Consider the following 26,837-nt stretch of genomic DNA (forward strand, 5'->3'; position numbering starts at 1 on the left):
AGAGTTTTAAAGTTATGACAGGTAAATTTTAATTGTTCAAAATTTTAACAACTTAGCCTATTACAAAAATTTAAATTGCCTGGAAGAATAGTTTTCATGCAAAGAAATCCAAGGAGACTTAGTAGAGAGGGAGCAATGTGGATGAAGATGGCTCTTTTTCACACTAAACAAACAAACCTGTAAATCCTGTAGGGTCCCTTGGAATTTTCCTTACCCAGGAAATATATTTTCACTGTTTGAAACAAGGTTGTATTGGAATTTAAATTCAAAGTACTTAAAAAAATAAGGCATCAAAATTTGTGAATTTACCTTTAATTACCAAAGAGTAATTCTCTGAAAAAGATAATTTGAGTCAAAATATTTAGGGAGAAAGTGCTCTTCACAATGAAAGAAGGTGTTGGGATTACACATTTTTGTTTGTCACACATTCCACAATGTCTTTGGATGTGAAGCAGTGAAACACAGAAAAAAATCTGATTGGATACTTCAAACCAATAATTTCACATTTCTATGTGGCTCACAAAAGTAATATCCTTATTAATATGAGATAGTGAAGACTTCTGTTATTACATATGCCAAAAAGTTCAGAAAAGAATTGAGCAAATGGAAAAGTTAGTAGAAAAAAGTTTTCTTAGAAGACTTAGCTAAGCATATTGTATTCAGCAGTGAAGGGAGGTCAAAACTTTTTGATATAAATTGTGTTAGTAATTTTACTCCCTAAAGTGAGTTTACAGAGCCTATTTGGATCACTACAATGCAGAACTGATTGAATGAAGACATGAAAATAAATTCCACGTCCAAATGAGGCAACTTAAAGAGTTTTAAAAGAGAAATAATGAAGATTTAACAGTGGTGGAGCCCATCTAGTCCTTCAGCTTCACTAGACATGAAGCCAAGAAGCTGTGATTAATTGGAACTCCGGCAAGAGCTAAGAGGAGGACATAGAAGTAGGACATAGAAGCATTGTCCTTTTGTAACAGACACTGTCTTCCAAGGTATGGGTCATTTAACTCTATTCTCCTCCATACATCTTGGTGAACAAATGCAAGACCAAGAGAAAATAATCTATTGAAATAATTTTGCCTAGAATAACTTCACTGTTCCTGATATGGTATCTAAGCAGAACCTTAAAAGAGAAGATAAAAGTGCAGTATTTTTTGTCTCCTATCAGCATCTTGTTAGGAAAATATATTTTTGAGCTTAGACAATTCTGATTGAACCAACAAGTGATGGAGTACTTATTTTTGTGGGCACTTTAGACACAAGAAGTCTTTTAAGGTAAAAGAAAAAAAATAGCCAAATATTTGTGATCACAGCTTCTAGGGCTGTATTCTGGAGACAAAGTTTTACATTAGATTTCTCCTCATTAACATAAATGTTGTTTCATGGCAACCAAATGCAAGAGGGATATTTAATGGACTCATTAAATATCAATGGCCAATTAAACAGCATGAAAGAAGAAAATGGCAAATAATATTTAATGAATTACTTTGCCAGAAGAAAGAAGGAAAAATATAATTCAAAATCAATTGACTTAAAAGCATGAAGAAAGAGTAATGAAGAGATATTAGAGAAAATATAGAGTATTGTTTTTTCTCCAGTGGAGTAATGGGTTCATGATCTTGTTTCTTCCACTCTAACCTCACAAGCTACCAAGTGTGTCTCAGGACTGGATTATACAGTTCACACAGAAAACTCGTAGAAGAAAGATACTATTTGCAGCAGATGTAGGTGATTTATAACCTTAGACAATCTATTTAATTCTGTTCAAAATTCTCCCCTATCCCAAACTTCCCTCTTTGAACAGTTTTGTTTGCTTTTCCCAAGACTGCCCTTCATTAATTGCTTAAAATTTTGAGAGGTCATATTCATACTCTCTGGAGATTGCTGTTTGGTTGTGATTTTTCTGTTTTTTGTTTCTTGTGTTTTTTAACTGAATTTTAAAAGGTTGTGCAATTGTTTTACAATTAAATATATCCATCTAATTGTCCAATGCTCCTAGATCAGAGTCACTCCTTCCATGATTCTCAACCAACCCTTTGTCCAAGATTTATTTCCAATTTGCCACTTCCTTTATCATATTTGTACATTGAATATTCTAGCTGTACTTGCCCCTTGTTCATTTTTCATTCATTCTGTGATTTACTATAATTCCTCTCTGGTTTCAACTTCCTGATAGTCATTGTGTTAAACTGTCTATTAATACTTTGAATGGTTTATATGCATTCCATGGACTTTCAATCCTGCATATTCTTGAACTGATGTCAGCTTATATTTCCATAATTGATTCATCTGCAGCAACAATTTGCTGGAGACTGGAGAGGTGAATCACCTAAACAAGATTTTATTCTCATCCATTTGGAAGATTAATCTTTAGTCAAAAAGAAAGTTAAAAAAATGGCTTAGAATGTATTCCTAACTACGAATTTTTATAAATGGCTTTGTACAATGGTGTGATTCTTTTTTTTTACATGGAATAATATTTTCTACTGCCTATAAGTTTTGGAAAAAGAAGAAAATTAAAATTTATTCCAAAAGAGGAATATGATAAAAATAGAAGACAGATATTATGTTTGTCATATCTCTGATGAATACCCATATTCAAGACTTAAAGTCATATTTCTTACTATGTTAGATAGAGGGAAAACATAAAATAACATATGATAAGGAAACTATTTGTGACTTTTTAAAGTGTACCTTATTAAAGATGAAATTTATTAGCTCACGTTTGGGTTTGAAATTTAGGAGGCTAACCTATTTAACACATTTCTGGAAGGCCCTTACTGAAAAACACAAATTGTGGGTGGTACTATTTCTACACTTTAATGAATGGTTGAATGTGTTTGGCATTAGTGCTGTGTAAATAATTCAACTCTATTGTAACTTGCTCCCTACACTTAAAAAACCTGTAATGTCACTAAGTATCATCAACTTGTAAAATGTCATTTTGACGAATGTGATTTTAAAAAGTTTATTTGAAAAGGAATACACTTTCAGAAGATTAAATGTAGATTATCATTGGTTTGAGAGTGACATTTTTATACCACAGAACCATGTTGTACTGAAGTCCCAGTGTTTTGAAGCACTCCTTAGTGCTTCAAATATTTTTCTGAATTACATTTGACCTCTAAGTCAAGTTTTCCGGGCTTTGGTAGACCAATTATGGATCTATCCTTCTAGGAACTATTTTTTGGCCCACTTATGTTGGAATAAAATCTTTCATTAATCATAGGGGAGGGGTATTAAAAATAATCTTATGACACTTTGTGAACTTGTTCACTCGTATGGGCTGGTCATCTATAAGTTGAATGTTTTAATTACAGTACTTTCTCTCAAATTTTGTTATTTCATTCTTCATTTTAAGTTGCCTTGCATTCCACAATTGCTTGCTGCTAATTCCTGCATCTCAAGGAATTGGGGCCCTGAAATATAGGAAATGTGAAATTGAGATTGGTCTTCAATTACTATGTGCTGAAATGTTTCATGGGCCTTGGTGAGAAGTCTTGACCCTATTACCTGATGATGCAGGTAACTGGGACCTGGGATCCTAGGACCTATGGGGACTGCAGAAGAATAATGTTTTTTTAGACATCTTAGCAAAATTTGGGTATAATCGATAGGAATGCTTCCGAAATATGGAGAAAAACAGTTTGGGACAAGAGTTAAAACAATAAACAGAGCAGCAGAGTAAAATGCATTATAGATTAGAGGAAAACATTGTTTTTTTACCATGTGGATTCAGAAGACCAAGAACAGTTAGAATGTATCACAAGTTTATACTAAAGACTTTGCATTGATACTTTTTATATTCTAATATATATTTTAAACCTAATTATTTATATTCCAATTCTATTTATTGGAATAAATAAATATCAATTTATTTGTCAAATTATCAACTAATTCTAGTAAGTTTTACTGTGTGAAATATAAAATCAGCACATATAAATATAAAATATATAATTATATATAATATAATTAAAAGGCACAGGTTTGCATTGTTCTGTTGTAGTTACTGTATCAAAGGCTACTCTGTTTTAAAGTATTATTCCATTATCTCTACCTTAGTATTTGATAGAGTTAGACCTAAAGCTTTACCATTTGTAGATTTACAGCATGGAGGCAAGAGGAAACACTGTGATTAAAACAGTATCAATTTAATGCCTAATAACGAGGAGAAACATATGGACTTCTCCTGCAACTATGAAAATATTTGGTGATAAAAAGGCAGTAGTGTAAGTTCCTGCCTGGTTGGATGGTAGACAGGCCAGGACATTAAGTAATCATGCATATGAACAATTTTTTCACCTTCTTGGCTTTAGCTACTTTTGAAATGGAAGGTATAATAAACAATTATATTTTGATAAAATACCTTGTAGTCTGAATAGTTCTGTTTGAACTGTTCATCTCTCTATGATCCCTTGTAACCAAGATTAGTTTTGTTCTAGTAAGACAATCTATGCTGTCAGGGTAAGATATTCTGGTTGGTCTGTTCCCACCTGGAAGAAGGGTAAAGGCTCAGGTAGACATTTGTGCCAGTAATACCTCATTTGGGAAAAAATCAGCTGAAGAAGTTTAGAAGTAGCTCTTAAGCAACGCTTACTTTGAATCCATTAGGTCCACATAGCTAACACAGTTGGATAAATAAGTACTTGAAAAAGCCATCACCTTTGGACCTATCTGTAAATAATTGAGAGTACGATCAAATTCCAAATAAAAAGACTTAAGATAGTCATTGACAAAAAAATTTGCAAATGTGAGCAATTGATTGATCAATATAATTTTTTTCTACTATTCACAGAATTTTAGGGAAATAAGATCGATAGCATTGTTAGGAACAATACGGTTTCCTTGTTACAAGTAGGCACCCATAGATATAGGCTTGTATAAAGATTGCATCATTAACTACTTAAATTTAGAGGATACTACATGCTTCAGCAGCACGAATACTCAAATTACAATGCAGAGATTAACATGGCACTTGCACAAGGATAACATGAAAATTTGAGAAGTATTCATATGTTTCATTCTTCAGATGCAAGAAATGAAAAACAGTTATTAAAACAAAATTACAACTGTAACAATACACGTAATTCATATAATTAAATTTAGTTTGACATCAGTGTATTAAATATTCACCTCAGAAAGGCGTTTACATAGCATAAACTTTACAAAACTTTTCAAATTAGACATTGTCATTTTATCCCAAAGAAAAATAATATTAAGACCTAGAAAAAAAGGAATCAAACTGTTTCTATATGGAATGCAATCAGAAAGGACACATTAATGAACCTAAATATTATAAAATAATGTAGAATTCAAAGTATATCTAGGAGAAAATAAAATAAATTATGAACATTATGCAAACATAGAATATAGAATATTTTAAAATATACTTTTTCAGACAACCACCAGAAATATTTTAATTTCTGTACTACTCATTTCAACAGGTAAGTTAAAATTGTTTCTGATTAAAAAATCACAAACTCTGAAGAAATCATTATACATGTATACAAAAACTATTGAATACATTTTGACATCCAAAGCAGGCAATTCACTTGGAAGAATTCTTCGGAATCCATGAATTTTTACAGTAAAATATTGGTGTTGCCGGGCACATGTGGCTTATGCCTATAATGCTAGCTACACAAGAGGCTGAGATCTGAGGATCATGGTTCCAAGGCAGCCTGGGAAGGAAAGTCTGTGGTACTCTTATCTCCAATAAACCACTAGAAAACTGGAAGTGGAGCTCAGGCTCAAGTAGTAGAGCGTTCACCTTGAGCTGAAGAGCACAGAGATAGCTCCCAGGCCCAGAGTTCAAGCCCCGTGACAGATCAAAATAAAATATATTGCTCTTATTTGGATTGTGAAAATATTTTGTAGGGACACTAAGATCGACTTGCATTTTTGAAATTTAAGAAACTTAACCCCGACCATTAGGACATAGGTGAACAATTTGTACAGCCTTTCACAACTTCATAGAGGTAGTGATACATACTTATCCTTTTGGCAATATCAAATGCAATTTTTTTCTATGTTGTTCTCCAGGCCTGGTTTTATATAATGGTTCAACAGAAGGAGATCAAGCGTATCTTTGCTAGCTCAATTCTCAGCAGCAAGATGTAAGGGGGACAAGAGGCCTTTAGTTGGGCATTAGTATCTGCATCATGATGAAGTAATAAAGAAGTCACTCTGGTATTATTCCACGTATATGCACTGTGCAGGGGTGTCCATTCATCTACAGTTATTGCATGTGCCGCTTGAGACACCAACTCACTGACAATGTCTAATTGTCCACTGTATGCTTCTCGATGAAGAGGGGTATACTCATCGTCATCCCAACTATTCACATGAGTGGCCTTTTGGGAAAGAAGTCTCCGCACTGTAGTAAGCCGAATATTTTTGGCAGCCCAATGAAGAAATTTGCTTGGATCCTTCTCCATTTTTTTCTTGCAATTGATATCATTCCTTATTTTTTCATCTTGTTCTTCATATTCCTAAGAATTGCCTAACCAGAAACTTTGAGTGCCAGTGGGAATGAGGTGTCCATGTATTTTCCTAATAGTTCACATTGGTTGAACTGGTCAGAAATATTCAGTGAATTTTCTGCAACTGTTTATTGACCATGATTTATTTTTCTTTTTCCAATTTTACTATTCGAAATTATTCTAACTGGAGAGTAGGGAATTGATGGAGAGCAGAGGAAAGATGTTCCTCCGTATTCAAATGTACACACTGAAAATGAGGACCAGTGATGTCTTCATGTGCAGCTTATTCTAGGAATGAGAAATTAGGAAATAACGCCTTCTATATAAATGATTTGGGAAATGGCAGAGCAAAAACTGAAATGATGCGACCAAAAATATGAAAGCAAAATAAATTAGGATAATTATGGAGCAATCATATTATCTATGAGAACCAAGAAAGGGAGAGAGAGACAGATGATGTGCAATGACCAAGCTAGCCACAAAATCCATGCCTCTGATCAATTTATAGAGCAAACAAAATTTTATTTTTTAAAAAAGATGGGAATAGAATTTATGTATTTACTTGAAATTAGTAAATACATTTATAGTAGCCTACATAAAGAGACATAACTTTGACCAAATTACAGACAATAAACTAATTCCTTGATAATTCTAGCAACAGATCTGACTGAAATCAGGTGAATCACACTTTTCCTGTATAATGAAGAAATAGTAAGGTAGTAAAGCAGCTAGAGAAGGCAGGGAGATTGTATCTGTGACAAAACTTTATGGAAATTGGTATTGAGGATTTCTTACTGGTGATCCACTTGCACTGGAAGCATGATTCTGAACTATTGATTTCTGATTCTGAATTATTGATTTGATCATTATATTCTCCAAGAAGAAAAATGAGAATTGATAGTTAAGGACTACTAATACATTTTGACCTTCTCACTAAGCACTTTCAATTATTGAAATCACATGAAGACAATAGACAGGCCTACTTTTTAGATGAAAGCAAGTGTCTTTAAAAAAAAAACAAGGAATATATGTAGTCATGCAAAGGACTTCTATTTTACCAATGCCTCATACATTTTTCTAATGTTGGGTAACAATAAATAATGGATCTATTAGAAAGCTCTTAAGGCTCATATGTTCAATAGTGAGTTCTCTTACACTATAATATGATATTTTTTGTGTATGGTCTTAAGAATAATTTACATTACTAACTTGAATTTCTGACAGGACAGTATCATCACTGTACATCTTGCTTCTATACTCTCAGTTTTAAATTACTATTTAAGTATGTGCATTAGATAACTGTAGAGGAAAAAATAGAAGCCACACTGATGTCTTATGTCTTTAGTAGTAGTTAATCAGAAAGATGAAATCTGAGGATTGTGGTTTGAAAGCAGATCAAGAAAAAAAAAAAATCCATTAGATTCTGATTTGAAAGTAACCAGAAAAAGCTAGAAATGGAGCTATGGTACAAGCAGTAAAATGCTAGCCTTGAGAAAACTGAAACAAAAAGTAAATTCTGGGACAAAGCCAGGCCCTGAGTTCAAGCCCTAGTATTAGCACCAAACGAATTAATAAGGTAATCAATTAATTAAAAATAAATTAAGTGGTCACATTTGGAGAGGCAGCTAAAATGTAACATGGGTGGTGATGGTTCATGTATTATTTTGTAATAAGGCATATTATCATTTGTCCTAATCACTAATATTTTATTTGAACTTTTTTGTACAATAAACCCTGAATTTAGCATGCATGTATATGTGTGTGTACATGTGCAAACATGTGTATACATGTATATGTGTGCGTGTGCTATTGCAATGTTGCTTGCCAATCTGGACAGGGTGAGGCTGAAAAGAGCTAACTGTGTTGCAATGTTTTATTTATCAGTGTTCTGTCATGTCATTTCAGTGGAACCACCCTTCTGTACATATTATTTGTCTACTAAAAAAGTCATCATAATCAAAGCATTTACAGCATTAAGTTAGATAAAGAGACCGCTTTCAGCTCTTATTGTATGTGAGGTAAGAAGATACAGACATAATTAGGTAGTAAGTTATTGCTGTAAGATGATTGTCAGTACAAAATTCATATTTGACCTCTTAAATTGGTTATACTTTTAAGATACACTCATGGAGTGATTTGGACCGACGTGACCAAACAGGTGTTACTCTCTGGTTATTCCTGTGAAACACAAGTTGGATAAACTCTTTCCAGATTTCTGTAGAAAATCACTTTCTTTGCAAGACCATATCTATTCGCACTAAGAGTTAATCAAACCCATATTACGTTTGAATATCCCATCTTACTGGCAAAATAAGTATTGTCGATATGCTTGTTAGATATTCCTTCCAAAAAAGAACAAACAAAAAGGATGTGTCATGTCCAGATTGTGTATGCATTTGAAGGTGTTTTGTACATGCACAGGGATCTTTACCAATGGCTCTTTTGTGGGAGTAACTATGGCAACTTTAACAAATAAGGCTTTTTGAATATCTTTTCCAATATACATAACATCCCAGAGGAAGTCTTGCAATTTCTGAAAGTCCTTTGAATATTTTAGTATTATTTCAGTTCATTGACTATAGAGCTAAAATTTCTGAAATAAATATTGTTAAGATCTGAAAATATAAGTGGGCATATAGGCTTTTTCATGCATCATTTTATGAAAACCCAGTTTTTATGAAAGTAAATGGAATAGAATAAAAGAATGTAAGTGAATTGGGTAAGCTAATTATTAGTATAACTTTGTTTTCTATTAACAGTCCATTGAATGTACATGATGCAATTAAATTATTTCCTTTGTGTCTCTGTACTTCAGTTAGTTTTAGAATCTTTATAGTTATGAGTGAATGTTTAGTATAAATAAAGGTCTTTTTAAATGATTAGAATTAACCTTGTGTTATGTGTCCTACTCCCAAGAAAATGAGTTATTTTTAAGTGTTAAGAGTTTATCATTTTCATTATCATTATCATAGAGAATCATTATCATTATCATAGGGAATTAAAAAATGCAGTAGTATTGATGTCTTTTTAAACCAATTGTATTCACAAGTTGGAGAGTCTTTAATTCATACTTAGGTCTTGGTGCCTATGATTTTTAACCTCTCATTCCTAACATTAATATGTCAGACTGCATTTTTGTGTATACGAAAGGTAAAATATTTTTCTGGGGTGAAAAATGATTTTTATATCAGTCTTTCTTTAATAACATTATAAAGTAGTACATTTCTCTCAAAATGTTGGGTATAAAAAGCAATCAAAATACTTCTAATGGTAAACAATTTAGGTGAGCTACAATATGGAAACAATTGCTCCAAAAGACCTGCAGTCTGTTTCCATCAGGAATTGGGCAGGTCATTCTTTCAGTAAGACTGTGTTAACCAGAGATGGGGTCCCCAGGCAGTGCAGTGTTGAGTGAAGGGATAAAATATGATTTCTAGTATTTTGAGCTAGAAATCAAGAATGTTATAGTTTAGCAGTTCCTTTCACCAGGGAGGTATAAATTGATTATGAACTTGGAGTTTTCATATTACAGTTACTTATTTTCTTTTTTTGTTGTTGTTGGTCATGGGGCTTGACCTCTGGGCTTGGGTGTTGTCCCTGGTCTCTACCACTTGGACCACAGTGCCACTTCCAGTTTACTAGTGGTTTATTAGAGATAAGAGTCTCACAGTCTGTCCTGCCCGAGCTGGCTCTGAACCACAGTCCGCAGATATCAGCCTCCTGAGTAGCTAGTATTACAAGCATGATCCACCGGTGTCCGGCTTAGTTACCTATTTTCTAACAAAGATAAAGTGAAATATTATTAGAGTGTGCACAATAATTTTGGGAAATTTTCCTAGAATTAGTAGACTGAGTGCTGGTATTTAGTTAGAAAATAGAATGAGGTTATTTGATATGGTGGGAATGGACCACAGCCTAACACTTACCGTGTGTACAATGTTGTACTAGTAATTCCAACTCTGAAGACTTACATATAATCATCTTAGAATTAAAAATAGAAGTAGTTCTACTTTATGGGATTATTGTGAGGATTAAATTAGATACCAAAGGTAAAGTACTTGGAAAAACAATCATAGTTTGATATTTTCTACTGGTTATTTTATCATGTGATATATTCAAATATTTGTACTGTGATTTTTATATTGTGTCTATTTAGGATAGGCAAAGTGATGTATTGATATTCATTGCGTTGTTCACTTTTCTGTTATTATGAGGGTAATACCTGCAAAGAAAATTTCTGAGAAGGAAATTATCATATTGACTCATGGGTTAAGATCAGATGTCTCCATTGTTTTTCATTATATTTTTAGTAAATAGTTGTACGAAGGGTTTTCCATTCAATGAATCAGTTTTTAAGTATGATGGATCTTTACATAAATTTCTCACATCCTTCCAAACCTCACCCCACTTTCATTTTTTCCTAGTTTCATACTATCTGCATTGAATATTATGGCTTCACTCTCTACTTCCATAAGTCTCTTTAATCCTTCCCTTTGACTTCCCTTCATATTTTCCAAGTGATAGTTTCCTGGTATTCATTTTGTTGGATTAAAAGTTCAATTTTATAAGAAATTACACCTTTTAAATACTCCTCTGCAAATAGCATGCTTTGATTAATACTGTTGTTTAACTTGCATAAAATTCTGGCTTCCAAATACGCGTCCTTTGTGTGTCTGGCTCTGACGTCGTTTACTTAACATAATTTTAGATCTATCCATTTGTTTGCAAATGCTGTAACGGTCTTTATAATGGATGGGTGCAATCCAATTGTGTATATGCGCAACACTTTCTCCAACCATCCCTCTGCTAAAGTGTGTCTGGGCTGATTCCATAAGTTCTCTACGGTGAATAGTGCAGTAGAGAACATGATTGTGAGATTGATTTTACTGTAACTTTTGGGAAGAATTCACCACTGTTTTTCTGGGAGCAACCCTCTAGCCGATTTTCCAGAATAAGCACATCCCTTCCTTCATCTCCATCACAAGGTTTTTCAAGTTCTCAAAAACACACTACCCCCTACAAGTCTGAATCAGCTAAAACCACACTGTGCCCATATTCTTGTTGTTGTTGTTGTTGTTTTCTGTCCAGACGAGGGGCCTGAACTCCGGGCCTGGGCGCTGGCCCTCAGCTTTTCTGCTCAAGGCTAGCAATCTACCATTGGAGCCACAGCGCCACTTCCAGCTTTCTTCTTTTTGCTTATGTGGTGCTGAGGAATCAAATCCAGGGCCTCATGCATGCAAGGCAAGAGCTCTACCACTGAGCCACTTTCCTAGCCCCGATGTGCCCATATTCTTTTAATACATTTTTCATAATTTTACACATAATTTAGGGAGAATCTTCTATGTACTTTCCTAATGTGGTAATGAGGGATATGACAATAGAGTAAAAGTAAGAGATATGGAATTTAATTAGCTACTATCATATTTAAAATAATTTTCAGCTCTCATAGCATCACTTACTATTATTTTAATCTTTTATTTGATTACTTCACCTATCCCCTAAATTATAGCATGATTTAACTACAAAGGCAAAAATGTGTGGTTTGACTTTAACACTCATGTGTGAGGATGCAAAATATGGGCTAATAAAGGGATTGGAATTAATAGCCATTATCCATTTTGTTAAATGGTTTTCTCAAACTGATTCTCACAATTCATATTTCATTCAACAAGAAACATGACTATTCCCTATGCTTTGCTCCTCATTAAACTTGTTTCCATGTTATTTTGTAATGAAGGATGATTTCATAAATCTACTGTAGATACAAAAACACATTAAAATATTTCTATATGTATGCATTGATATAAATATACACACATATAAAAGTTATAATGATAAATTTTAAGTTCTGTAACTGTACAATTTACTAAATTATTAAAAACATGGACGGCTCAGGCCTGGAATCCTGGTTACTCAGGAGGCTGAGATCTGACGATCTTGGTTTGAAGCCTCCCTGGGCAGGAAAGTCCATGAGCCTCTTATCTCCAAACAACCAACAGAAAATCAGAATTGGAACTGTGGCTCAAAGTAGTAGAGTGATAGCCTTGAGAGAAAAGACTCAGAGATATCACCCAGGCTGTTAGTTCAAGAACTAAAATCTACCCCCCAAAAGTATTTAATTTACACCTGTGTAAGTACAGTATTTCTTTCACCCAAATGCACATCCATGCTCATTGCAAGGTAACTCTGTTGTATCTGCAGTACCACATAATATTATCACATAAGTAGAAAGCATTACAACATGGGTAAACTCTATCTCTCTCATGGATTTTTCTCCACTCAATATTCAAATCTTGCAATTATTCCAATTATTTAAAGTCATAGCTTTTTTTCTTTAATACCCATAATATTAGAATTTCAATTGAGTGTCTTGTGTCTTCTAAATGGATGTTCTTACCACTTTGGCATGCCTCCAGCCCTAAATTATCCTGATTAACTTTCAGAGTGAATCTCGCTTCCTACTTGTGTATGATTGTGGGCTCAGTCTACTTCGTGTTATTCTTTCTGGAATTTAGAATAACAGGTTCCTGGCATTGTGTACAGATCTTTCGGTCCAGTCTGAGCTTTAACCACTATCCTCACCACAGTAGGCTCCCATGTAGTCAGGATTTTCATAAGCTTATCATAACTATTTTTTTTGAGTCCGGTCGTGGGGCCTGAACTCTGGGCCTGGGCGCTGTCCCTCAGCTCTTCAGCTCAAGGCTACCACTCTACCACTTGAGCTATAGCGCCACTTCTGGCTTTTTTCTTTTTGCTTATGTAGTGCTGAGGAATCGAACCCAGGACCTCATGCATGCAAGGCAAGCGCTCTACCAGTGAGCCATCTTCCCAGCCCCTATCATAGCTATTTTTAAAAAACCTTTGAATTTCCTGCAGGTTCTTGAGTACTGAGTTAATTTGGGTTTGCTTGGGTTGTTTTGCTTCTTTTGAATGTATGTGTTGAGTTGTTCCTCATTTTTCCTTTTGTTTCTTTCACTCAAGTTCTTACCAATAGTGCTGAGAAACCAAATCTTCTTTCTCAAGATAGTCAAGGTAAAAATTACTTATTCCAAAACAATTCCAGTAACATTTAAACACCTTCAGGAATTTCGAGAAGATGGCAGAGGAGAACCTGGTGGCTAAACAAGTTCTCGCAGAGAAAGCAGTTCTAATGTTCCAGTGAACAGTCCTAGGCACACCAAGTGTGCATCACAGTACAGAGAGTTTGGCCAGAGAGGGAAAATCCAGGTAAGGAGACAGATGTGAGCATTTTCCAGCAGCCATGGCTGCAGCGGCTGTGGCGGCTGTGGTGGCGTCCATAGCCACCATACCTACAACCCAGAGAGTTTGGGACAAATGTGCCAGATGCAGCAGGTGAGCAGATCTTACTCAACACCAACAAGAACTGACAAATAGCAGATATCTTCATCCTGCAGATAGCAGAACATAGGCTACCCAGGAACCAACACTCCCGTGTGAGTACAAAACTGACATTCTCACTGCTTCTCAAAGGAAGCAGAGGAGGGAAGGCCACTCCTCCCAACAGCGGAGATATCCATCTTTGATACAGACAAAGGGCTGGCTAAGCAGCTAGCTCCAACTCAGTCCTTTGATGAAAACAAAAGAGTCATTTAGCGAGTCACAAGTACCTACCCTGACCTGCCATTCTGAACTCCACAACCAGGCAGAGAAAGCTACACCCACGAAGGAGTGGCTTTCTTCACTGGGTAAAAAGAGCCACAGGCTGCTCCTCTCTACAGCAGCCCTGATAATCAATTGAAACTCAGTAAACATAAACCCTGAGCATTGCTCCAGGCTGGGCTCTGTGAATGTCTCAGAAGCTAGCCCCTCAGGGAAAAGCTACTGTTTTCTGAAAGGCCTCAACTTTTCCCAGGACCCAGCCTTTTCACAGCAACTCCAAACAGCCATCTCCCTCTTTTGTGATACTCAAAGCAGATCTCCCTCCCACTGAACTAGCCTCGGAGGAAGATCACAAACTTCTGGGTAAACCAACAGAATTTTTTCTGCTTGCCGAAACAAACTGACTTAAAAAAACCAATCAAGCCACAAAAAACGAAACACCACAAGCAAACCAGAGACTCCACCAAGAGACTGGTTACTGACACAAGGGAGATACAGGATCTTCCCATCAACACCCCAAAAACAAAATCAAAGAAGTCTTTTTTTATATCTTTTAAAATATTTACTTTTTAATTATAAAAAATTGTTTTTATTAATCTTTTTTTCTTCCTCTTATAACTCTTATTTTAGGTGTATATGTGTGTATGTTTGCTTTTTAAAAAAAATCTCTACTGACCTTTAAGTCTTTTTTGTTCTTTCTTTCTCATTCATTTTACTTTTTCATCTTTTGTTCTTTTTGCATGAATTATTTGTTGTTCTGCTTATCCTCATATATACCTGTCATTGATTATAAGATCTTATCCCCCATTGTGTACATACTTAATTCATAAATGTATTCCTCAATTTAAAACTTCTTAGGATTAAATTCCTTAATAGCAGTATTATCTATTTGTACCTATACAATATTTGAAGTATTTTTTAATTTATTTTTTATTGTGAAAATACTGTACAGAGGGGTTAAAATTACATGGGCAAGATAATGAGAACATTTCTTATCAAGCATTGTAGCCTCCTCCTCTGTTTCCCCTTCCCATCCCTTCCCAGCCTCCCACTGTCCCCCATTTAATCCTCCCCCCCCACCAAAGTTGTAAAGTTCGTTTTCGACATTACAACTTGTGCTTCTCATTGTTGCAACGGGTCCACCTGTATCTTATTTAAACGACTTGTTTTTCCTCTTCCCCTCCACAAATAATTATTTTTTTAGTTTTTCAGGTCTCCTTTCTATCCCTCCCCTCCTCTCATCCTATCCCCATTCATCTCTCAATGTCATTTCTTTAAATTTTCATTATTTTTAAGAGTTTCACTTTTTAAATTTAAATATTTGTCTTTCCATTTTTTTTCTTGTCTATTCTTTTAATTTTTTTTCTCTCTCCTTTCATTCTTTCCAATCCATTTCCCTCTTGAGAGTAGGACTTGGTTAATTTCACTCTCCTTTTACCTATCCACATCCCTCTAACCCTATTTTTCCACACCTTTCTCCCTAAACATAATAATTTCTGGTTTGTCAAATTCTTCTTTGCTATTCTTACCCCATTAATACATAGTTGTTTAATGTTGAATAGACTGTATCTCTTGAAATAGATTGTATCTGCAGACTTTTGACTATGCAATTACAGGACTTTGGTTGATGCTTGCCTTAAAATGGTGTTCTAGCACAAAACTAGCATTACTTTCATCCTAAATGGGCAGAACAAGCAAGAAAAACACAAGGAAAAATGGCAAGTCCGGGTATCTCAATTCCCACTCAAGATAATCAGGTGATAGAACAGATAATGAATAATCCAGAGGAGAGTTCCCAAAAAGCTCTACAAACATTACTGGTAAACATGGTGAATGAAATGATTGAAACCCTGCAAAGGACTCAGTGTGAGCGTGATAGGGAGAGAGAGGAGGCAAACCAAAGATCAAAACAGGAAGCACATGGGCTTGAGGAAGATACTAAAAGGTTGATACTGGAATTGTGTGAGCAGGTTGAGAACACTCAAAGAGAAATAAAGGAATTGCGTGAGCAGGCTGAGATCAGACAAAGAGAACTACACAAGTTGCATGAACGTGAGAAATCTAATCAAAGAGTAATACAAGAATTGCAAGAGTGGGATGAGCATAGACAAAGATCAATAGAGGCATTCATGGAATCCTTAAACAGACACCTGAAAGGAGTCAGGGAGACCACAAAGAGAATGCTGAATGGAGCCCAACAGAAGCAATGGGAGTCCAAGGAAACCATAACCAATCAACCAAGTGATTTGAGAATAAACACTGAACACAAATTAAGGAAGTAAAGAATTTCATACAAGATCTAAAACAAAGCTCCAACAAAGATTTTGAAGCCATAAAAACCGACCAATCAGAAGCAAAAGAAATGAAAAAATGTAGTAGAAAGTCTTGACAGTAGGTTAGACCATGCAGAAGATTGAATCTCTGGCATTGAAGACAGCCTAGGTATTATAGAGAAAGAACATACAACTATCCAAGACAAATTCAAGAAATATGATAAATCTATTCAACACTTGGAAGACACCATCAGAAGGTCTTATCTGAGGGAAATGGGTGTAGAGGAGCACATAGAGACAGAAGTTAATGGTCTAGAAAATTTGTTTAACAGGATCCCAGCAGAAAACTTCCCAACACGCAAAAAGATAGGCATATTCAGATACAAGAAGCTTTTAGAACTCCAAATAGACCAGATAAGAACAGGACATCCCATCATCACATTATAATCCACATGGGATCAATTCAGATCGAGGAAAAGATCCTTAAAGCTGCCAAGGAGAAAAGATCAGTCACCTATAAAAGAAAACCAATTAGAATCACCTCAGATTTCTCAACAGAGACAATTAAAGCAAGAAGAGCCTGGAATGATGTATGCCATGCCCTAAAGACAAACAACTATCAACCAAGAATAGTGTACCCAGCTAAACTCTCCTTCATAACTGAAGGTAAAATAAAAATCTTCCATAGCAAAGAAAAACAAACAATATATGTCCATCAAATCAGCTCTACAAAAGATACTTAAAGATGTCCTACACATAGAAAACCAACAAGACCACAATAAAGACCAAGAAACCACACCCAAACAGAATCCAAGAACCATAGGAAGAATGCAGTAGGCGTAGCTCCCAAGAAGGAGGATAAAATGGCAGGAACATCCAAATACCTCTGTCTTATCTCTCAATATTAACGGATGTAACTCCCCAATAAAGAGAACGCTTTCTATGAAGCCATCATTATCCTCATACCAAAACCGTCATCAAAGAAAGAGCACTATAGACCCATTTCTTTCATGAACATTGATGCAAAGCCTCTCAACAAAATTTTGGCTAATCGATTTCAACAATTCATCCAAAAAATCATACACCACGAGCAAACAGGATTCTTTTCAGCGATACAAAGCTGCTTCAATATACACAAATCAATTAACATAATTCATCACATCAAAAAGAGCAAGGATAAGAACCACAGGGTTATCTCAATAGATGCAGAAAAAGCTTTTGACAAGATCCAACACCCCTTTATGGTGAAGGTCCTGGAAAAATTAGGAAACCATGGAACATTCCTCAATACAATAAAGGCTGTGTATGACAGGACTACAGAAAGCATTATACTCAATGGTGAAAAACTAAAGCTATTTCCTCTAAACTCAGGAATGAGACAAGGATGCCCACTCTCTCTTCTGCTCTTCAATCTAGCATTAGAATGCCTATCTACACCAATAAGACAAGATGCGAACATAAAGGGGATCCCAATAGGGTAAGAAGAAGTAAAACTCCCCCTCTTTGCAGATGACATGACCTTGTATTTAAAGAATCCACTCCCAAGTTACTCAAGGTGACTCAAAACTTTGGCAAAGTAGCAGTGTATGAAATTAATCCTCAAAAATTAATGGCTTTTCTGTATGCCAACAATGAGAAAATTGTGGCTGAAATTAGGAAAGCAACTCTATTCCTAATAGCCCCACAAAAAATGAAATACCTAGGAATTAACTTAACTAAATGAGTGAAGGACCTCTATGATGAAAACTTTAAATACCTAAAAAAGGAAATCAAAACAGACTTAGAAAGTGGCAAAAAAAACCCATGTTCTTAGATTGGAAAGATCAACACCGTAAAAATGGCAATACTTCCCAATGCTATCTATAAACTGAATGTGATACCTATCAATATTCCAACCTCATTCTTCAAGGAAATAGAAAAGGCAATCCAAAAACATATATGGAACAATAAAAGACCACATATAGCAAAAACGATCCTTAACAGAAAGAACAGTGCTGGAAGAAAATCAATAACAAATTTCAAACTCTTCTAGAAAACCACAGTAATCAAAACAGCTTGGTACGTGTGCCAGTGCACAAGAACAGACCTCAGGACCAATGGAATAGAATTGAAAACCCAGAAATGAACCTAAAGAACTACAGCCATCTAATCTTGATAAGGCAGCTAAAAAAAATAGAATTGAAGGAAGACAGCCTCTTCAGTAAATGGTGCTGGAAAAATTGGTTAACTACTTGTAGAAAACTAAAGCTAGATCCTTATATATCACCCTGCACCAGAATCAACTCCAAATGGATCAAAGTCCTCGGAGTAAACAGACACTCTGAAAACATTACAGGATGGAATAGGAGAAACCCTAGATCTCCTTGGCAAAGGATGAAATTTTCTTAATAGAGACCTGGAAACAACAAATCATAGAAAGGTTGGACAAATGGGATTGCATGAAGTTGCAGAGTTTCTGCATGGCAAAGACATAGCTAGCAAGATCAATAGAAAGCCTACGGACTTGTTTGTAAACATTAGGGTAAATGCCCAAAAGTGGGATTGCTGGGTCATAGGGGAGCTCTATGTGGAGTCTTTTGAGGAACCTCCATACTGCTTTCCAAAGTGGTTGAACAAGTTTACATTCCCACCAACAATGAATTAAGGTTCCTTTCTGTCCACATCCCCTCCAGCATCTGTTGTTGTTAGAGTTCTTGATTTTTGCCGTTCTCACTGGAGTGAGGTGATATCTCAATGTTGTTTTGATTTGCATTTCTTTTATGGCTAGGGATGTTGAACATTTCTTCATGTGTCTATTGGCCATCCTTCTTTCTTCTTCAGAGAAGTTTCTCTTTAAGTCTTTTGCCCACTTATTTATTGGGCAGTTGTTTCTTTGAGGATTTGTTGTTGGGGGGTTTAATTTTTTGAGTTCCAAGTATATTTTAGATATGAGACCCTTGTCCGTTGTATGGCTAGTAAAGATCTTCTCCCAATCCGTGGGCTTTCTATTGATCTTGCTAGCTATGTCATTTGCCCTGCAGAAGCTCTGCAACTTTATGCAATCCCATTTGTCCAACCTTTCTTTGATTTGTTGTGTTTCCAGGTCTCTATTCAGAAAATTTCGGCCTGAGCCAAGGAGACCTAGGGTTTCTCCTATTCCATCCTGTAATGTTTTCAGAGTGTCTGCTTTGAGTTCAAGGTCTTTGATCCATTTGGAGTTGATTCTGGTGCAGGGTGATATATAAGGATCTAGCTTAAGTTTTCTACATGTAGTTAACCAATTTTGCCAGCACCATTTACTGAAGAGGTTGTCTTTCTTCCATTCTATTGTTTTAGCTCCCTTATCGAAGATTAGATGGCTATAGGTCTGTGGGTTCATTTCTGGGTTTTCAATTCTATTCCATTGGTCCTGAGGTCTGTTCTTATGCCAATACCAAGCTGTTTTGATTACTATGGCTTTATAGTAGAGTTTGAAGTTTGGTATTGATATTCCTCCAGCAGTGTTCTTTCCATTCAGGAGCGTTTTTGCTATTCGGGGTCTTTTATTGTTCCATATGAATTTTTGGATTGCCTCTTCTATTTCCTTGAAGAATGAGGGTGGAATTTTGATAGGTATTGCGTTGAATTTGTAGATAGCCTTGGGAAGTATTGCCATTTTCACGATGTTAATCTTTCCAATCCAGGAGCATGTGAGGTTTTGCCATTTTTTAAGTTCTGTGTTGATTTCCTTTTTCAAGATTTTAAAGTTTTCATCATAGAGGTCCTTCACTTCTTTAGTTAAGTTAATTCCTAGGTATTTTATTTTTTGTGGGGCTATTACAAATGGAGTTGCTTTCCTAATTTCAGCCACACTTTTCTCATTGTTGGCATACAGAAAAGCCATTGATTTTTGGGGGTTAATTTTATAACCTGCTACTTTGCCGAAGTTTTGAATCAGCTTGAGTAATTTGGGAGTGGAGTCTATGGGATTCTTTAAATACAAGATCATGTCATCTGCAAAGAGGGAGAGTTTTATTTCTTCTTTCCCTATTTGGATCCCCTTTATGTCTGCATCTTGTCTTATTGCTGTAGCTAGGCATTCTAATACTAGATTGAAGAGAAGTGGAGAGAGTGGGCATCCTTACCCTAATGTTTACAAACAAGACCACACTAAAGCTACCAGCACAACTATGTTTATTGCAGCATTATTTACCATAGCTAAGATATGGAACCAACCCAGATGCCCCTCAGTAGATGAATGGATCAAGAAAATGTGGTATATATACACAATGGAATTCTATGCCTCCATCAGAAAGAATGACATTGCCCCATTTGTTAGGAAATGGAAAAACTTGGAAAAAATTATATTAAGTGAAGTAAGCCAGGCCCAAAGAAACGTAGGTCCCATGGTTTCCCTTATTTGTAATATCTAGTATATGTATGAGTCAAGCGGAAAAGGTCAGATAATGTGATGTCAGGAAAATGAACCCTTAGATGTGTATTTTAATGTTTTTTTCTTTCATGCATGTGTTTCTAACACATTTATAAGATTATCTCTTTGTTGCTTTGTATGTCCCTCCCCCATAGTATAACCCTTGCTTTCACTATATTTGATGTCAGTATAACTTGTGGAGGAGATGGGGAAAAACCAGTTGTTTAAGGATACAGGTGGACCTGTTGCAACAATGAGAAGTACAAGTTGTCATGTCCAAAACGAACTTTACAATGTTGGTGGGGGGGGGGGGCTGGGGGAAGGAGGAAGGAGAAGGATTGGGATTAGGGGGGGAGGGGGGAGGCTGGGAAGGGATGTGAAGGATAAACAAAGGAGGAGGCTGCAATGCTTGGTAAGAAATGTACACATTATCCTGCCCATGTAACTGTAACTCCTCTGTACAGTATGTTCACAAATAAAATAAAATTAAATTAAAAAAAAAAAAAAAAAAAAAAAAAAAAAAAGAAAGCCTACGGATTGGGAGAAGATCTTCACTATCCATACAACGGACAAGGGTCTCATATCTAAAATATACTTGGAACTCCAAAAAATTAAATCCCCCACAACAAACCCTAAAAGAAACAACTGCCCAATAAATAAGTGGGCTAAAGAGAAACGTCTCTGAAGAAGAAAGAAGGATGGCCAATAGACACATGAAGAAATGCTCAACTTCCCTAGCCATAGAAAAATGCAAATCAAAACAACATTGAGATACCACCTCACCCCAGTTAGAATGGCTAAAATCAAGAACTCTAATAACAACAGATTCAGGAGGAGATGTGGATAGGGGAACCCTACTGCATTGTTGGTGGTAGTGTAAACTTGGTCAACCACTTTGGCAAGTGGTATGGAGGTTCCTCAAAAGACTCTACATAGAGCTCCCCTATGACCGAGCAATCCTACTTTTGGGCATTTACCCAAATGATCACAAAGAAGACCACACTAAAGCTCTCAGCACAACTATGTTTATGGCAACATTATTTACCATAGCTAAGCTTAGAACCAACCCAAATGCCCCTCAGTAGATGAATGGATCAAGAAATTGTGGTATATATACACAATGGAACTCTTTGCCTCCATCAGAAAGAATGACATTGCCCCATTGTCAGGAAAATGAAAGTCTAGGAAAAAATTATATTAAGTGAAGTAAGCCAGGCCCAAACGCACATAGGCGCCATAGTTTCCCTTATTGGTAGTAAATAGTATATGTCTGAGACAAGCAGAAAAGGTAAGATTCGTTGACTTTATGTGAAATGTACCCCAACACAAGTATTCAAATATTTTTTTCTTTCATGCAATTGTTTGTAATATATTTATAAGATGAATTTTTGTTGCTTTGTATGTCCCTCCCCCACGATATAACTCCTGTTTTCACTGTATTTTATGTTGGTATATTTTGTGGAGGGGAAGGGAAAAAACAAATCGTTTAAGAAGGGATAGAGTTGGACCCATTGTAACAATGAGATTTACAAGATGTTATCTCGAAAAACGAACTTTAAAACTTTTGCAAGGCGGGGAATAACGGGGAGGGGCAGAAGGGGTGAAATGGAAAGGGATAGAAAGGGGAAACAAAGGAGGAGGCAACAATGCTTGATAAGAAATGTACTCATTATCTTGCCCATGTAATTGTAACTCCTCTGTATGGTATTTTCAGAATAATAAAAAAAAAACCTTCATACCTATTAATGGTATATGAATTCTATGTGCTTAGAAGGGTCTTTTTACATTCACAGCCGTCTTTGGCATACACAGACAGATCATGGGTTATATGAAGATAATAAATTTCCAGATGCTTGCCAGGAGGAGTAAAACCTATAGTTTTTTTTCCCCAGAGGCTTCCCTGTTCATGAAAGAAATATGCTACTTGATGCAGGAATTCACAAAATTACATTACTAGGAAGAACTTAAACAATCATCCAACATTACAGAGTTGAGGGAGATGAATTGATCTCCTGAATAATTTACTTTTGGGTCAAATAAAAGCAGGCTGCCATGAAGAGAGTAGACTTCAGAGAAACATGATGAATTGTATGTAAATAGTTGCTTTGCTAATTTTCTTAATTTGTGAACTAATACAGGGAAATAAAGTATAGCAAGGTAAAAAAAGTACTCTGCACTGAAATACTCATTTTTGTGTGTACACACACGTGCATGTTCATGTGCTCATGCATGCATTCATCATTCCTGCTCTAAGCATCTGTGCCCCAGGATAGTGGTCTACCACTTGAGCCACTGCTGCACTTCTGGTTTTTTGGAGATAATCACATGTTTTTTCATGATTGGACTGGCTTTGAACAGTGGTCTTCAGATCTCGGCCTCCCGAGTAGCTAGCTAAGCTAATTCACCCTCTGAGTAGCTAGTTAAAATTCTGTCTGTCCTCTATGCTTCACTGCTTTTTTATCCTTTTCCTGAGGTAATCACAAGCCTGTCATCTATGTGTCTAATTGCTTTAAAAATACTGTTACTGCTTGGCACCAGGGGCTCCAATCTATACTATTAACTACTTAGGAGGCTTGAGAACAAAAAGCAGGACAAATTTTAGGGGAGTTCCTTCCCAATCTATACCTGGGTGCATTGGATCATTTCCACCATCCTGCACTATCTAGAGACTAAAATTGGAAGGACTGCAGGATCCAGGAAACTAGACAAGTTGGTGTGCAACTCGGATGCCATTGATGGATCGGTGCATGTCCTTGTGGAAAGGGAACCCCTATCCTAAAATTAACCACTGATATAATGCCAGCCTAGCATTATTGTTCTTGTTAGGCTGGATTTATATCAGTGGTTAATTTTAGGATAGGGGTTCCCTTTCCACAAGAACAAGTTGAAATCCTCACAATTTTCCAAAACCAAAATAAGTACATACATTAACATCCCAAAACTTAGTACAATCTGTTCTTTGCTCTAATATCATCTTTATCTAATTATCATATGATGTGACAGAATAGCTTCTTCATTAAACTTATGATATATTTTAAAAGACCTAAAAAATTCTTTCTCACTTATTAAGTGCAAACGAATGGCAAATTGCCTCATTCTTACATATTTGACTGCCACTAAAAATCCATTCAATGATTATTATAGTAACATATTCTGATTTATTACTTTATTTGTAAAAGATTTTAAACATTTTGCTTTTCTGCTGACGTTTAAGTATTTAAATAGTATCATCAAAATATATTCCTTGGTTACTTGGGGCAGTTTTTTATAAAGTTTTTAACTAATGGCTTCTAAGAATTCTTAATTGCTATATTATCTGTTTTATTTTTAATCTCAGTATAATTTTATTTAAAGGTAATGTACAGAGGGGTTACAGGTACATAATTAAGGTAATGAGTACATTTCTTTTGGATGGAATATTGTTATCCCCTCCATCGATTTTTTTGGACACTCAATTACTGATGCTTTTGCTGTTGGTATTGTTCAAATGTACTTTTGTTCATACTTTTTTATTATAAAATTCATATAAAAAGGGTTTACAGTTACTTAAGTCAACTAAAAGGTACACTTCATTTTATTTTCTATATTTCAAATTTTGGTCTTAATTAATTATTTTCTTGTTTTTTAAGATAATTCTTTTTTCAGAGTTGTAGGATTAGTTCATTTAATTTTGCATGATTTTTACACATGTAAATTATTCACATATATGTTACTTTTAAAATATTTAACATGTGAATATTTAATATTATTTTCTTAATTATTATATGGTTGGTGAATTTACATAAATTGGTTTTCTTATAGTTTAAACATATTTTTCCAGGTAACAAATAATTACTGTATTTTCAAGAATCACATACTATATTAAGAAAGGCTTCATTTCCTGGTCACTTTTTTGTAAATATTTGTACTTGAATTAAAAAAAAAGTTTGAGCTGGGCATGGTGATTTGGGTCTTCCATTTTCTACCTATGGTAGGAACTGTGAATAGGGTTTGTAATTTGGGAGAGCCTGAGAAACTATGAGACCTTATCATAAAAATATCCAGAGTGAAATGATTTGAGATATAGCCACCCATAGCGAGATATAGAGCACCTGGTTATCATATTCTAAATCTTGAGACTTAAACACCAGTAACATTAATCTTTTGTCAAAATTAAAGGATACATGTTTCAAAATGTTTATTATTTACAAAGGTTCTCATGTCTTCTATTTCTTAATTTTCCATTTACTTAATCTATAAGAATCCAAGTATTTTGTGATTATTTGATTTCTACTAAATGTTTAAATAGTATGAGCAATATTATGATTTCATATATTAATCTATTTTTAATATTTGTGATAATTTCCTCTATTTAATATTATATCAATATTCCAAATGTGTGTATGTGGTATGTGTGTGTATGTGTGTGTGTGTGTGTGTTTATATGGTTTTTGTGTGTGTGTGCTTTGTGTGTACCTTTGTAATGCTTGGGAGATCACACCATTATTTCACATATGCTAGGTCAAGATTTTACCACTGAACTATACTGTGTTGTTATAATGTAAATAATGTTTTAAATTATGACTTTAAAATTTTCATTCCTAGTATGTTTTTTCAAAATTATATATGATTAAATGTGATCCATTTTCTATCCATGTTAGCAATTTGTATTGTTATTTTATTGTTATTTAGAGTATTTCCACTGCTTTTTCACTTCCAAATTCTTGTGTTTGTTATTGATAAAGGTTTTACTTTCCTTCTTTTCTCTCTTCATTCTTTTTGCCTTTAGAGTTTAGCTATTGTTTCCTTTTTTCTTTGGAAATTAATTATCATATTGCTATTACAATTTATTTACATTGTAAGAGGTCTATAAAATGCTTTATTTTCTATTTTATTTTTCCTATCTTCTCTGACTCTCAGTCCACAATTAGGTGGATTAAAAAGAACTTGATTAAGGACCCTTTGATTATTTTCCTCCTTCTCTTCTCTGAAGTCTTTCTGTTTTTGAAACACAATAACAATGACATACAGCTCCTAGATGGTCGATCATTCTATCTCCTTTCACTCTTCTCTGTAGTCGTTATCATTCAACTTTATTATTCTATAGTGTTATCTAAATCTTAACTCATTCCTAAATTAATTTTAGTTGTTTTAAGCATTCTCTAAAGACATTTTTCACTATATAATATCTGGGGTCTTGTGTTTTCACAAGGTGCAAAATATGAGTGACTATCAAAAATCTAGATATCTGTAGAATATTGGTCCACCTGCTCAATAAACTTGTATGTAAATTCAAGGAAAACAGGTCAATCAGAACAATCTTGTAAAATGCTGTAGCTTGAGCACTCTAACTAGATTTGAATCTTATTACCATGTTTATTAGTGAAAGAACCGACACATAGAAGAATGTAACAGATTTATCAAAAATAAATTCTTAGTTTTATTGTCAATAGATTTTGAAAAGGATGCCATGACTTAATGAAATAAAAATAGAATATTAAATGGGTATATTGGCACTACTGCCTCTCTAGTTTTAAAGAATGATCTTAGACTACTACCTCAAACCTTATACAAAAATTTTTAAATGAAAAATGATTATCAAACTAAATGTGAGTTGCAAAATCCTACAAAACATACATGTAAAAATTCATGACAATGGATCAGTAACGCTTTCCAAAAATTTGACATGGAAAGCATTAGTGGTTAAAGAAAAGCAAGAATAAACTAATATCAACTGATGACCTTTCTTAATTCTATGAAAGTAGTGAAAACATATCCAACAGATAGAGGGCACATATTTGTTAATGCTACAATGTTAATGCTACAGTGATCCTGAATCTTAAGTACTATTATATCTTCTAATTCTGTATAAATTTTTCCCGAACAGGGTATTTCTATAAAGAACATATGTAAATTAATAGTCAATAGGAGGAGCATATGAATTAAGCTCCTCTTTAGTATCTAAGAAAAAAGAAAAAGAAAATTCAGTAGTATAATCATAATATAAAAAGATGACACAAAATATAGTAATGCATTTGTGGAGAAATTGATATACTTCGCATAATAGAATGATTTGTGTAATACTGCAGT

The 26,837-nt window shown here is 34.9% G+C and overlaps 1 pseudogene; it reads left to right on the forward strand.

Moving 5' to 3' along the window:
• Positions 1-4,926: 4,926 nt before the first annotated feature.
• Positions 4,927-5,023, forward strand: LOC122100191 (annotated as a pseudogene).
• The last annotated feature ends 21,814 nt before the right edge of the window (positions 5,024-26,837 follow it).

The sequence above is a fragment of the Dipodomys spectabilis genome, unplaced genomic scaffold (genome assembly GCF_019054845.1).
Source record: "Dipodomys spectabilis isolate Male_0828 unplaced genomic scaffold, ASM1905484v1 ptg000568l, whole genome shotgun sequence".
NCBI lineage: Eukaryota > Metazoa > Chordata > Mammalia > Rodentia > Heteromyidae > Dipodomys > Dipodomys spectabilis.